The sequence below is a fragment of the Carex rostrata genome, chromosome 2 (assembly GCF_964058835.1).
Source record: "Carex rostrata chromosome 2, lpCarRost1.2, whole genome shotgun sequence".
In the NCBI taxonomy this organism is placed as follows: Eukaryota; Viridiplantae; Streptophyta; class Magnoliopsida; order Poales; family Cyperaceae; genus Carex; species Carex rostrata.
The window spans coordinates 9,855,157-9,871,856 of NC_135919.1; the positions used below are offsets into that span (position 1 = coordinate 9,855,157).

Sequence of the window (16,700 nt, forward strand, 5' to 3'; positions counted from 1 at the left end):
GATGGAATACTATATAATTTGATTTATTCGAAAGACTGCTACAAATAATCCGGATCAACATTTTTCATGCCGGATTTTTTACGGCCGTAAGAAAAATTAATATTATATAATATATGTATATGTATATGTATATATAATATAATATACATGTTCAAAATTTTATACTCAAATTTTTATTCGACCCGAACTGTTCGAGAAAAAAAATAGTAAAAAAATAGTAAAAAAAATAATAAAAAAATTTCATCCCGAACCATATTTTAGTATGGATATCATGTTGAACGGTTTGGATCGACAATTTAGACTTTGAATATGAAGAAAATGAAGATATAAAATATGAGGTATGATGAAGTATAAAAAAAATGAGGCATTGGAACCCTCGTTTAGTGCCTCAAAAATTCAGTTTAAGTTTTTGTTCAACGGTAGGCATTCAACGATCGGTATTTTCAAAGTTTTCAAAGTCCAAACAGTCGATCCAAACCGTTCAACATGATGGATATTTTAAAATGTGCTTACAGATTAAAATTTACATTTTTCTAACTTTTTTTACTATTTATTAAGATGGGTACAAAAATTCAATGGTCTGAATATAGCGATTTTGTTAAATATTTAATAAATAGTAAAAAAATTCAAAAAAAGTATAAAATTTGATATGCAAGCACATTTTAACATATATATTATATTATATATACTTATATACACATATATTATATTATATATACATATACATATATTATATTATATATACATATATTATATTATATATACATATACATAGAGTACGGCTAACGCGCTTCCTCTAGCATATGGGCCGAAATGCTTCCGGTGGAAAGTTGAAATTTCAAAATCCAAAAAGTCGATCTGAACCGTTCATCTTCTTCTCCATATTAATATCTGCTTGGAGACCAAATTTTACATTTTTCTGAAATTTTTTACTATTTATTAAGCCATTTTGAAAATCGCTGATCCAACGGTAGCTTCTGATTTTTACTGTTTGGTAAGCCACCGTTGGATCAGCAATTTTCAAAGTGGCTTAATAAATAGTAAAAAATTTCAGAAAAATGTAAAATTTGGTCTCCAAGCAGATATTAATATGGAGAAGAAGTTGAACGGTTCAGATCGACTTTTTGGATTTTGAAATTTCAAATTTCCACCGGAAGCATTTCGGCCCATATGCTAGAGGAAGCGCGTTAGCCGTACTCCATATACATATACATATACATATACATATACATATACATATATTATATTATATTAATTTTTCTTATGGCCATAAAAAATTCGGCATGAAAAATGTTAATCCGCATTATTTGTAGCAGTCTTTCGAATAAATCAAATTATATAGTATTCCATCTATTTTTAAAAAAATATATTAAATATTTGTAATACTTCAATACAAAAAATAAATAAATTATAAAAACTGAAAAACAAAGAATCCGAAAAAAAAAATTTCCTAAAAAAAAAAATTTCAGAAAAAAAAAATTTCCTAAAAAAAAAAAATTCCTAAATTCGGAAAAAATTATTCCGGATTTAATATCCAATTTCCGGAAATTGGTATTGAAACCGGAAATTTTTTTTCCGGTTTGGGTAGTTTTCAAAATAAACAAGAGGTTTGGTAAGTTTTTTAAATTTATATATTTTTTTTGGATATAAATAAAAAAATCGGGAAATAGTCCATCTCGTACAAAACTGTTCATCATTTTGTTTTTAAGTGAACCGACTGATGAGAAGGCAATTGCAGGACCAGAATTCATTTGTACAAAATCATTAATTGCTGTTGTTTTTTTATGGTTGGATACAATAATTGTTGTTAATTTTAGTTGTTTGTTTTCACCAACATACATAATTTTCGAAACAAAATTATTGAACTCAGATAGCAACCCGTACATTAATTAATTGTAAATGATCATGCAGTGGGGGCATAATTAATGTACTCAAAATTCATTTTATTTCATAAATGCATATGACCTATTTAATATACTCAAAATTCATTTTTTATCTTTGTTACTTTCGCTGGTTTTCCCATAACGATCTATATCTAATTATTATTTTCTTCCTAATTGCATATACTCTAATAACGGGATGGACAGATTTTGTCCAGAATTCTTTTATTTTTTGTCTTAGCAAGTTTTCGTGATTAGGGATAAAATTAGCTGAACACGATGGTTTATCTCATCTAACGGATGGAATAATCCGTCATATTCTTTCCGAAGAATTAGTTAAAACAATCGACTCACGGAGAATTATATAAAATACCCTTCTTTCAAAATCTATCAAACAAAATATCCCTCTTCCAAAATAATTGTCAAAATACCCTTGTGGACCCCAACTTTCCCTACCCTTCTCCTCCCTTCCACTACCTCTAAGTTACTCCTTCCTCTCTTATCTGTTTTCTCCTTTCTCCCTCGACTATAAAAAATGAAACTAATATTTAATAAAACACAATGGCAAGAAAAGAAATAAAAGATCTAAATTAATAGGACTTAAAATGAAAATAGCTTAAGTGTGTGCAAATAAGTCAGAATGTAAGATGAGAGATTGATGATAAATTGATAAGAGAAATCGCTTTTTACTCGTAGCATTAGCATTAAGTATTTAAATGATTAATTTTTCCAACATCACCAACCTGGAGATCCTGCGTATTTTATGGATTTTATGCTTATAGCATTATTTTATGGGGAGACTTTGATTAATGAGTATTTGTATTCTGATCATACAGACTTTGATTTAAAAGCCTAGTTTGATTATGTAATTGAAAGAGTTTACACTGATAAGAAAACCAGTATACTTTTAGACGAATGTATTATCAATCACAAGCAATATTAGGAGCATCGTACAAGAACAATATCCAGAATTCAATTGGCAAATTCTAAAGAAATTCGCAATTTTTTTGTTAATATAAACTTTTGGATTCTAGTAGACAACTTTCTCAAATTCTTATTAGTTTATTTTATCGAGACTGCACTGATCAATTGCTTTATTTTTTTTTATACTGCACTAATTAATCACCCTGTAACTAGCTTTTATCGAAAGCTCTGTCCAGTTTAAAATTTCGATCATTATTTCATGCTATGATTATATACCTCTCTCTTTCTTGTGTCCGAGGGGTTCAAGTATCACTCTAAAGAGCTCTGATGGAGAGGAGTTCGGAGTGTTTGAGATGCCAACACTGATGTCTCAAACAATCTTCCACGAGATAAAAGATGACTTTGTTATGCCCATATGAATATGACCCTGAATTTTAATTTCAAGTCTAATAAATCCAGATCTTCTGTTTTGATTATGCAGTTGTGTTTTATAAAATAAACTATTTTTTTTTACGGAGGAAAGGAGAAATCAGTGGAAATGAGTAACTGATAGGGTGTGGGACTAAGTGGGAGAGGGGGAGGGTGGGGAAAGTTGGGACCCACAAGGGCATTTTGACAATAATTTTAGAAGGAGGGTATTTCGTTTGATGATTTTCAAAAGAAGGTTATTTTATAAAATTTCCCTCGACTCACTAGTGTTGTGTTGAAAAAAGAGTATTATTGCAGACAAAACCTAGTCAACTCCGCAACAGCCTCAAGGATATCACCTTGGCGATATCTGAGGCGACTAAAAATTGTAGTTTTGAGAGTCGATCAATTTGCTCAGCCTTCCGCCATCCACCCTTCCCTCTTTCTGTTCTGGTTGCATCGTCTATCTTCTCATTCGAGTGGTGTTTTCCTTTAAAGGATATGGCCACCGCTCCTCGCTCCGCCTCGTCTATTCGAACATGTGCTTCCGTCTCGCCTAACGGATCTGGTCACTGCTCTTCATTCCTTTCAACTCTCCGGGTTCGGATGGAGGTGTTGTGAATTCGCTTGACCTCTTCTCTAGTCTGTACAATAGTTATATATAAATAAGATACGTGTTTTATGGTTAATGACGATGATGATGATGTTGGACTACTATTGTCTCCTTCTTCTCCTCTCTTGCTTCTTCTTCTCCCTTCTTCCTATCTCATTTCTCTATGTTTTATGCTAAATAATTCAGGCACAAATTTCATCTGAGCACGAAGGCTAACCAAGATACCCCTGTCTCGTCTCGATTACAACAGCACTGTTTTGTGCTAACGCCAAGAAATTATGCAGGCTCACAACCTACCAATCTGAGCACAAGCACATAAAATCCTACATGCTCAATATCTACTGATCTGAGCGCATAAACTTTTGGTTCTGCTTTCTTTTTCTTATTTTTCTTGTCTACTATTGTAAAGGGGTTTCAGTTGTAATATTTAATGTATTGGTACAGATGTTATATGTACTGGTACAAAACTATATGTAATTGATTTATCCTTATTAATGAAAATACGTACCGGTTTTTAATAAAAAAAAGAGTATTATTAACTTTTTCAATAAAAAAATGATATGTTTAAAATATAAGGGGATTTTTTTTTTTGAACAGGTGGGTAATTGACAACTACATGCAAATGCAAGACATTTCCAAAGAATTAAATATCCATCTACAATTAATAATAATAATAATAATAATAATAATAATAATAATAATAATAATAGTAATAATAATAATAATAATAATAATATCTAGTTCCTAATATTTGATTTCTTGATATCTCTCCTCCTTATTAAGGAGCTTAATGTCTAGATCCTGCAAGGATTCTGATTTACTGTTTTTTTTTCGGAATGATGCTCAGTCGTTGAATTTCTAGATCGCACATAGATGAATTTTCCAAATTATGAGCTTCAACACTTAAGTATGCATTGGTCGCGCTGCATATGATCCCAGTGCTGCACCACATATGATCCCAGTGCTCGTAGACCGCACGCCGCACCCATGGACCACGCCTCTGAACCACGCACGGCACCTCGGGATTCGAACCCAGTTGGGTTCTGTTGGTGCCAAAATTCTTACCACTACACTAGAATTCACATATGTTATCTTGTAGATAAATATAGTATTTAACTATTTTTCTCTACAAATTTGATTTAAATTAGGGGTGTACAAAAATACTGTCGACCCACCCGACCCGTCTGACCCGACCCGTATTTTACCGGGTTGAGATGTTACTGGGTTGGGTACGGGTTGAATTTTGACAAACCCGTTACTCTAGGTTGGGTCATGAATTTGCTCTTTATAATCCGTTTATACCCGGACCCGGCCGAATAATTAAAAGCCCCTTTATTTCTATGGTAGAATACCCCATAATTAAAAGCATCATATGCGAAATAGCTTGCCAGATAGTATAACATGGGTAATTACTTGCACTGTACCAGTACAAAATAGTATAACAGGGTGCTATAAATCTATTTTAGACGGGATTGTTTAACAAGGTGTTGTTGGTTTATTTGTACCTAGTTTTAATAAAAATAGTAAAAATATATATATCAAAATTTTAACCCATTTAACCCGTCTAACCCGCATAACCCGTAATAACCCGTATATAAAAAAATAGATGGGTTGGGTTGGGTTATGGGTGGGTCAAGTAAAGAATTTTTTTTAACCTGGTGTAATTGGGTTGGATTCAAATTTTAATAAAATATCATCGACCCGCTCGTTGTACACCCCTGATTTAAATTATCTCTCCTTCTAATTAAGGAGCTTAATGTTTTCTACTACATAATTTACTCCCGTTGCTGTGCACGGGCACGATTACTAGTCTACTTAAGAGGAGCTACTTACATTGGAGAAACTGCTGAATTGGTGAGTCCACAATTTCGCAGTCTGCATTAACTCAAAAGAACATCTTTTGAGTTAATACGTACATATCCACCGTTCGATTGTAAACAATCCATCCGGCCTTTTCCTAAAACATAGGGAGTCTTTAATATTAGCACGGATCTAATTTGCACGAATCTTGAAGCTGATTGAACGGTCCAAATGCATTAACTAAAAGATTCCTTTTTAAGTTAAGCAAAGGATACGAATTCTGAACTTGTTGGGGTGAAAAGAATTCCTCTCCTCTGCAATAACTCAAAAAAGAATCTTTTGAGTTAATGTATCAGGACCATCCAATCCGCTTTAAGATTTGTGCATACTAGATATACACTAATATTAAAGGGCCCTTGAATTATAGGCCGTGATTGGATTAGCTATGTTTAAAATCAGACGGTCGAGATGTGTTAACTCAAAAGATGCTCTTTTGAGTTACTGCAGACGATGTAGACTCGATTGAAAATGAAGCAGATATGGAGCCAATAGTGATAAAACTATATTTATATTTCTTTTTAATTTTCCGGATACGGATACAGATCGAATATCAGTTGGATACGCATACGAATCAAATCAGATCGGTTTGATATTTATTAAAATAATATAAAATATATTAAAAATACTAAATTCCTTAATATTTATCTAATTATAATGACGAATAACAAGATTTTTTCATAATACATCTTAAAATATATGACATGTATCTACCGATTAAAATACAGATAATTAAAATATAAATTCATATCATATCAGTATTCATATCTACACGGATATTCGAATATCGAATATTCACATCTAAATTTTTAAATACATATTGAATATGAATCAGATATTATCTATTCATATCCCCCAACCCACCCACTGGTGAACTGGGCTTTGTTTGTCTCAGATATTTGGATATTGACACTCGATTCTGTGAAATTAAAAATATCTAACATTGCTTTTGTCAAGCACCTGTACTGTATCTTTAAACTAGCTAGAACGTGAGGTAATCTGATGGGCGTCAGTCCTATGTTAAATCGGAAGTATTTGATTTGCATAAAAAAATTGCATGCACTTGATCTTTATGCCGTTCAATCTGTATCAAAATTTACTAGTATCATACCCGGGCATTGCAACGGGATATATTATAATATATTATAAGAAATAAATATATCAATGAAAATAATAATTATCTAAAAATTAAGACACATGTTAATAGAAAATTTGTATGATTTTGTATTTTTAATTAATTTTAATCGTGATCTCTAATAACAATTTGATGATGTGATGATTTTTTATTTTTAAGTACCAATAATATCAAATAATAGCTCGATTCGAATCTAATATCAAATATCATACAACAATTTAATATCGACATATAATATGATATAAAAAAACATAAATAAAAAGTGTTATCATGTATATGTATAGGATATATATATACACACATATTATAAGAGAAATATATACTTACACACACGTTCCAATTTTGTATTATTCTTCTTCTTTGTTTCTAATTTAGAATACACACACACATTGATATATTATATATTGAAAATATATTTTAAATTGTCCACACCAATATGTATAGAAAAAAAGAAAGAGAAATAAGGAAATAAAATAAAAATTGATTTCCATTATGATCCATATAGAAATGAAAAAGAAGGAAACAAAGAAATAAGAAAATAGAATGTGAGGTCTTCTCAATTGAAGAGGAGAAATATAGAAACAAAGAAATAAGGAAATGAATAAATATATCGCTAAATTTCATAATTTATTCAATTTTAATTGTAACATATCGTGTGGCAGCACATGTGGTGAGTATGCATTTAACTAAATTTAGACTTTTATACATAAAATAGATGCATTTAATCAAAAGAAGACAAATTATGTAATTGGAGGGCTGAGATCAAATCCGAAGTTTCATCTTTCAATCGTAGCTATTGGCGGATCGGACACCCAACGTGTTTAATAATAGAATGGAGATATACACTTTAATTTATATGTATGAATCTTGGTGTAGATTAAACAGCTCCGATAACGAAGTTGGATGCCCATCGGCCCACTCCAATTTCATCTCTAAAGCCCTAAAAGATGAGCCCAACCCAAATGAGATCAAAATTAGCTCCCAACTAACCGCAAGTTCAAGGCCGAAAGGCCCAGATATTGGCACAAAAATTATTTAAAAAAAATATCAAGGGTGAAGTAAAAAATAAATTGAAGAATTCAGATGCGTTAAAATTCATCAACAGGTCGCACCAACCCACACCAAAACTAAACTAGATTTCAGCGGTGAAAGCCCAAAATTAGATCCTAATTAGCGACCAGATTTACCGCCTTTTCTTGGACTTTTAGATCGAATAAACAGACATTGATTCTCCAAGTATATTTTTCAAAAAAAAAAAAAGATTATCCAAGTATATATATTTGATGTTGGCAGGTAATTTGGGATTTTACTAAGAACATGAAAGTAAACTAGAGAATTGAGAATGTACAATTGCATCATTGTTACAACATGTATCAATATTGAGGCCATACAGAATTGTGCATTAATTTCGAAAAAACGCCAGCTTTCTAGCCTCATTTATTCTTCTATCGTCCGATAAAGTTGAGGTTGGCGCAATCTTCAAATCGAACGGATAAAATATATATATATATATATATATATATATATATATGAATATGCTAGCATGCTATGCATAGCATAGAACCCCTCCATGCAACGGCTTGGATTTTGAGTTTTCAAAATTTTAATGGTTGATCCGAACCGTTCATCTTGTTCTCCATATTAATATGTATTTGGAGACCAAATTTTACATTTTTTGGAAATTTTTTACTATTTCTTTAGATTTATTGAAAAATCGCTGTTTTTTTATGGTCCAGATTTGCTGAAAACAGCGATTTTCAATAAATCTAAAGAAATAGTAAACAAATTCCAAAAAATGTAAAATGTGGTCTCCAAACACATATTAATATGGAGAACAAGATGAACGGTTCGGATCGACCATTAGGATTTTGAAAACTCGAAATCCAAGCCGTTGCATGGAGGGGTTCTATGCTATGCATAGCATGCTAGCATATTCCTATATATATATATATATATATATATATATATATATATATATACTAGTCAAGTGCCCGTGCTTTGCAACGGGGAATGAAATATTTTTTTAGCAGCGACATATAATGAATAACATGAATGTTTAAGAACTAAGAATGAATAAAATATTTTTGGGAAAATGAAATAGAATGATTTTTTAGGAGCTACTTTGAAATCAAAATACGAACACAAAACTAAACATCAGAACAAAAAAAATATAAAATCACCTCTCATTCCTTCGTACCAGTGCCAGTACCGATATGGCATGTATTTCCTAGTCTTAATGTGCAGTATGTATATCTATGAAACTTAAGTATTTGTTTGAGTAGAATACATTTATGTATGGAATTTACTACCCACAAGCACCATGTGAAAGTGTTGATTTGTTTGTCAAAATTCATCTGCTAAAATCATAGAAAATAATTAATTATGAACGTGGAGATAGGAAGTTTGTTTTGATAGAAAGCCTTTTTTAAAATTGTGATCGATGACCAGAGGAAATGACAAACAGAACCTTCTAAATACTTATTTTCAAACTAATATACTAATACAAAAGAGTGGAAAAAGCGCGTCGTCCTATGTGACTATAGTGGAATGCACAGAAACAAAGAAAGAAAAGAAAAGATGTTTTTGTCTAGGATGATATAATTTTCATGTGGCGGGTACGTATATAATTAAATTTGGACTTCTACATTCTTGACAACATGAAATAAATGCATAAAATCAAAATTATTTATTCAAGGCTGAGATTGAAATGTGTTTTGATGAGTGGCTGAGATCTATCAAATCAACGGCTGAGATATTATATGAACAAATAGATGCTTGGAACCCAATTTTTTTTGCATGATATTAGTAGTCCTGATATATATAGGGTTCGGCTAATTTGCTGCCGGTAGCATTTTAGCCGGAGGTGCTGTCGCCCTTTTTTATTTTTGTGATATCAAAACAACAAATCCAAACTATTAGATGTTTAATCTATATTATAATCTACTTGGAGACCAAATTTTACATTTTTTGGAATTTTTTTACTATTTATTAAGCTGGTTTGAAAACTGCTGATTTCAGTAAATTTCTGCAGCATTGAAATCAGCGGTTTTCAAACCAGCTTAATAAATAGTAAAAAAAATTCAAAAAAAATGTAAAATTTGATCTCCAAGTAGATTATAGTATAGATTAAATATCTAACGGTTTGGATTTGTTGTTTGGACATCACAAAATAAAAAAAAAGCGGCAGCACCGTCGGCAGAAATACTGCCGGCAGCAAATTAGCCACAGCCTATATATATATATTTTGAGAGAAAAATGAAGGTCACGCCTTCAAGTTCTATTAAATTGACACCAGAGATGTCGTGTTTTTACAAAGGTTTGCCAAAAGCCCAAAACAGCAATTTAGGTAAAGTAAAATAGAAAATCATAAATACATGAATACATACATTAAAGATATTTTTGTAGTAAAATAACCACAAATGTAAGTCTTGCAGCAGTTTGTAAGTGTCACCCTGTCTTTCATTCTTCACTCCAGAATCCAAATCCTCTCCGCTGTTAAAAAACCCAGCTAATGTATCCATCCAATATTTCTTTTGCCAACATCTCTTCAGTAGTGTTCTCTTCTCTGAAAATTCGTTTGCATCTCTCTCCACGCAACGAAGCAAATCACAATTTGCAGCCTTCTTACTTGATTATTATCGCTGTTGATGATGTTGTCTCTGTATACTATATTGTAGTTGCAGGATTAGATATATTTATTTTACTTCTCCAAACTTCTCTACATCTAGCGACATTAGCAACATGAGGTTACCGTGGATAACAATTTTTACAGAGTAATTTTGAATTCATACAGCTTACGAATCATATGCACCATTGTTTTGATTCTATATTTCGTGCATTGTATGAAGCTGAAACTGCTACATTAAAATCATAATGAAAGGCCGAGATTGGAATAATAATTGGGCCTCAAATCTTCACCACAGTATTTCTAATTAGAATTACTGGCCCAAGCAGGTCGGGCTTTTAATTTCTCCTTTTTGTTAAGTGTTATTCAAGCTGTAACAAAAGAACCACTTGGCCATCAGCTCGTTCATATTTTGTTATTGAGAAAAGGTATCATCCCCATTCCCCACCTTCAGATCCCCGATAATTCCCGCCGACTTTATTCAGGTGATTTCAATCATTTTTAACGGTCCGTCTCAAACTGCTTATTTAAAGCTTTTCCAATCTCTGTTCACTTTCACCTCTCAAAATTTCCGATCTCTCTCTTCAGTCTTCACAAAAACTAAAACGGAAAATAAAAAACGATATCTATCTTCTCCCTTCACCGAAATGAAATTTTTTTGTCAGATCCGAGCTCAGACTTCTCTTGCTACAACAGAGGCGGCGCCACCACACCTTCCCCCTGACTGCCTCCGTCGCCACAGGAGGCGCTGCAGTGGGCCTCGTGGGAGCAGCTCCGTCTCGCTTTGTGGCACGACTTCCGATATTGATCGGCTTAACCCTCAATAATAGAGTAAGAGATCATTTCAACTGATTCAATCTCTATCCCGGAGTCCTCGTTGAATCGATCTCTATCCCCGAGTCCTTTTTAGAAAGAAGAATGAGGGGCTGATTTGGTGACATGTAAAGCGCTAGATCTGTTCTTTTGATTTGAGCCAGATTTATTAGAGGCTCCATGTATACACACTAGATCCTATTTTTGGTGACTTATCCACTATTATGTTTGCGAGTTCAATATTTGGTGACTTATCCATTCTTAGAGAATCTATCTTCAATTTTAATTTTAGCCATATTTGTCAGGGCACGTTCCAGCACTTCTTCGTTCTTCATTTTCAATTTTTTGGTGACTTATCGACATTTTGAAGAAAGGAAGATGCCACAGACACAATACAATTGCACAAACGCTCAGAATGAATGACAGGTGTAGAGCTGATTACGCCTTTTGGAAGACCTGCAATCAATTTGTAGCAATTAGTACCATCTCGGTACAACTGGTACCAATACTGGTACAAGAGCAGATCCCATAGTAGCAGGTCAAATTATATCAGTGAAGATGAGATAGCGGCTGGAGCATCTCAGGGGTAAATAGGGAAGAAGAGTAATTAATCCGGTACCAACTTCTAGTTTTTGTTATTAGGAATTCAATTTATTTCAATCATTGATTGGTTAAAATTTCAATGATTTTTGCCTGGCTATTATGGTTCAATGATTCAATTACAGCACAGTCATTACGATGACAACTGACAGCTTTTTTATTGTTTTAATTTGTTTACCCTGCTAACCACTCAAAAAAAAAAATTATTTACTTCAAATATGGTTAGATGATTTTGGTTCAAATATATTGTCTTATTACACTTCTACTATATGTGGAATCAGAGCAATTGAGTCAAAGTTCAGCCATTTTAACTTTGAAAGATCACTGGTTCATACTTCTAGTTCATACTTTACTATGGGCTGTAATTGTAGCAACTAATATGCTTGATATGTAATGCTTCTGGACTTTATTCTGGTACAACCACACATGACATTTTCAAAATTTTGACATATTATTTTAGATTTAGCTAATTCTTGGATTAGGTTTATCATCATCGTAGGACCTGACATGATCATCCTTCATTGTATCCTTAATTACTGTCTTATTTGGCAATGCAGAGTTGTCAAATGTACTGGGACCGGTCATTATGCTATACTTTTATAAGTAGTGTTATGTTAGATTTTTAATAACTAAATGTGTAACCCTGTTTTTAATAACTAGTGCCAACTGCCATGCACCTTACAATCTGATACTGCCTCTGACAGTCTTCGCTATTATGGGAAATTATAGGGCCAGTTTGCAAACTGTGCAATTCTCCCTCTGACAGCAAGAGCGCTTCATTTTACTTTTCCCTTTTCACTTTAATTTCTATTTTCTTTTTTTTTGTTTAGCATTTGCTATCTTTCTTAATTTTCTTTTTAGAGACGAGCTTATTATCATCATGAGCTGCCTTGTATCTTATTTTACTTGTTACAAACCTTATGACTTTTATTATCATCAAATGAGAGCTCGACTCTTATTTTTTCTCAAAAAAAAACTGCCATGCACCTTATCTTTGTTGAGCATCTAATTAATTATATTGGTAATTGTTCAATTAATCTTATATATGTGTTAATGAGGAACTTAAAAATTTGCAGGTTTATATATATGGATCTTGAAGCTAACATGAAGCCAACTAATGAAATTCAAAGAGACCCAGTAGACTTGTCGAGACAACCAAATAAAAGTATATTTTAAGAGAACTGTTCCCCAACCTTTGATCTCCGGATTGTGGGTTAAGTGATGATGGTTTATTTTTTGCTTGATATTGGTTTACAATATTTAATGAAATTATTTACAGAGTCATGTGATAAGGTTTACAGAATTCAAAATAATTGAAAGTTATATGTAAATGCAAATTGAAAAAAAATTAAAAATTAAAGATTGAAATTTTTTTATTGGTTTACAGTATTTAACAGAACTGTCTATAGAGTTATGTGATAAGATTTATAGAATTCAAAACAATTGGATGTAGCATCTAGATGCAAATTTAAAAAAATAAAGTTTGAAAAAAATTAAAATTTGAAATTTGTTTACTGATTTACAGTATTTAACGAAATTGTCTACATAGTTATGTGATTTACAGAATTCAAAACAATTGAATGTCGAATCTAGATGCAAATTTAAAAAAATAAAATTTGAAAATAAAATAAAATATTGAATAAAATTAAAATTTGAATTTTTTTATCGGTTTACAGGATTCAATTAAACTATCTACAAAGTTATGTGATAAGATTTACATAATTCAAAATAATTGAAAGTAGAATCTAGAAGGATATTTGAAAAAAAAATTGGGAAAAAACTTTGAAAAAAATTTTGAAAAAAAAATTCGAACAAAAATTAAAAAAAAAAAATTCAATTTGAGGGCATCTCTTTACTAGTATTGATTGGAGTATATTTTTGGAAAATAGGCCACTGGTGAAATACGCTTTGCATCAAAGTTTTTTATTTGCATTTGAGGTCTGATTTCATGATATTTAGTCAGCTCGAATAGCAGGAATATGTTGTAGTTCAGTAAAATTAAAAAATTGTAAAAAAAAGTGAATTTTTTTTACGGGTTTATAGTATTCAATGAAATTGTCTATAGAGTCATGTGATAAGGTTTACAGAATTCAAAAAATATTTAATTGAATTTTTTTACTGGTTTGCAGTATTTAACGAAAATGTCTACAAAGTTATGTGATCAGGTTTACATAATTTAAAACAATTGAAAGTATCATTTAGATGCAAATTTGAAAAAAAATTTAAATTAAATTTTTTTTACCAGTTTACAGGATTAAATGAAACTATTTACAGAGTTATGTGATAAGGTTTACAGAATTCAAAATAATTGAAAGTAGTATCTAGAAGGAGATTTGAAAAAAAATTCGAATTGTTTTTACATTTAAAAATAAAATAAAATAAAAATTTGAAAAATATTAAAATTTGAATTTTTTTTTACTAGTTTATAGGATTAAACGAAATTATTTACAGAGTTATATGATAAGGTTTACATAATTCAATATAATTAAAAGTAGTATCTAGATGGAGATTTGAAAAAAAAATTCAAAAAAAAATAAAAGAAATTTTGAAAAAAAAATTCGATTTTTTCTTTCATATGTATGTTTACATAATTTTAAGTGGTCCTGGTTAGTTATTAGTTTTGAAAAACTGTTAGAGATCTTCTAGGTGTGGTCCTGGTCAAAGGTCTAAAAGTGGTCCTAGTCAAATCTGTTAAAGTTGTTAAAGTGGAGGTTAAAGTGAAAGTTATTGGGGATCACATAGAAATGAGAATTTTATGTTGACAGGATTCGTTGAATTAGTTTACAGAATTTAGTATTGAAGTTTACAGGATTAGTATTGATGCTTGCAGGATTAGTTGAAAATATCCGGTTTATAATATTCAATGAAACTGTCTACAGAGTCATGTGATAAGGTTTATAGAATTCAAAAAATATATAATTAATTTTTTTTTACTGGTTTGCAGTTTTCAACGAAAATGTTTACAGAATTATGTGATAAGGTTTATAAAATTCAAAACAATTGGGAGTAGCATTTAGATACAATTTTTTTTTTTAAATTAGAATTTTTTTTACCGGTTTACAGTATTCAATGAAATTGTCTACAAAGTTATATCATCAGGTTTAAAGAATTCAAAACAATTGAAATTATTATTTAGATGCAAATTTTTAAAAATAAATTAAAATTTTGAAAAAATTAAAATTTGAATTTTTTTTACCGGTTTACAGGATTAAACGAAACTATTTACAAAGTTATGTGATAAGGTTTACAGAATTAAAAAAAATAGCAGTAGTATCTAGAAGGAGATTTGAGATAAAAATTATGAAAATAAAAATTTGAAAAAAAAATTGAATTCTTTTTTACATTTTCAAAAAAATAAAATAAAATATTGAAAAAAAATTAAAATTGAATTTTTTTTTACCGGTTTATAGGATTAAACGAAACTATTTACAGAGTTATGTAGTAAGATTTATAGAATTCAAAATAATTAAAAATAGTATCTAGAATCAAAAGAAATTTGAAAAAAAAATTGAAGAAAAATTTCAAAAAAAAATTTGGAAAAAAATTTTAAAAAAACTTTGGAAAAAAATTTGAAAAAAAATTTGAAAAAAATTCCGAATAAAAATTTTGAAAATAAATTTCCGAAAATAAAAATTCCTAATAAAAATTTCGAAAATAAAGTTTTGAAAAAAAAAACTCAAATATTTTTATATATTTCTGTTTACAAAGTTTTAATGTAGTCATGGTTAGTTTTTAGTTTTGAAAAATTGTTAGAGATCTTTTAGATGTTGTCCCGGTCAAAGGTCTAAAAGTGGTCCCAGTCAAAGCAGTTAAAGTGGTTAAAGTGGTGATGAAAGTGGAAGTTATTGGGGACCACATAGAAATGAGAATTTTATGTTGACATGATTCTTTGAATTAGTTTACAGAATTTAGTATTGAAGTTTACATGATTTAGTATTGATGTTTACGGGATTAGTTGAAAATATTCGGGAATTTTTGAGGGACTGGAGTTGGGAGATTGTTAGTTGCTTCCAATTAATACACACCATATATTGAAGTCACAAATTATTTAAATACAAAGAAATCATTTAATATAACTGTTTTTGTGACTTGAGATTTTCAACAACAAAAAAGTTCCTTTCTCCCACTACGGCAGAAAGGACTTTCTGCGACCGGCATTCCGGTCGCAGAAAGTTGCGTCGCCGGTCTCAGATAGGGAAAACGGTCGCTGATTTCATATTCCGGTCGCTGAAACTCCGGTCGCTGTAAGCCTTGTCGCAGTTACTCTTCTGCTGACGTCAACGGTCGCTGAAATACGTCAGCCGGTCGCTGATAATTTTTCTGCGACCATTTTTTTTCGTCGCTGTTTTTCTTGCTGACGTCATGAAAAAGTTTCTGCGATGACAGATAACGGTCGCTGAAACTACAAAACGGTCTCTGAAAGTATTTTCTGACGTCAGCAAAGAATTTCTGCGACCAACAAAACGTACGAAAAACGGTCGCTGATATGATATTCTGGTCGCAGATACCTTATTTTAGGTTTTTGATATTTGTTTTTGTTATTTATATTTGCACCATTTAATTAATTGGTATTACACATACCAACAGAAACATCGTAACAATCGCATACAACAGAAACATCGCATATAACATACATCATAACATAAACATAAAAATCGATACAAAAATAACATAACAATTGCATACAACAGAAACATCGCATATAACATAAAGATCAAGAAACTGTATAGCATCTCATCAAACATAAATATCCGAGTAACTCAAGCAGTAAACAGTACCATAAACAACAAACAGTATCATCTAACAAGATATAAATATATAAAAAGACCTAAGCAGTACCATCGC

The 16,700-nt window shown here is 31.0% G+C and overlaps 1 protein-coding gene and 1 long non-coding RNA gene across 2 annotated transcripts in view; one reads left to right on the forward strand and one right to left on the reverse strand.

The window, feature by feature from the left end:
- LOC144573654 (putative jasmonic acid carboxyl methyltransferase 2) overlaps positions 1-16,700 on the reverse strand; it is a 39,274-nt gene that overhangs the window by 18,594 nt on the left and 3,980 nt on the right. The window lies entirely within an intron of this gene.
- LOC144549640 (uncharacterized) lies at positions 10,858-13,139 on the forward strand. Its single transcript, XR_013509748.1, has 2 exons — positions 10,858-11,273; positions 11,561-13,139. It is a non-coding gene; the product is annotated as an uncharacterized LOC144549640 (long non-coding RNA).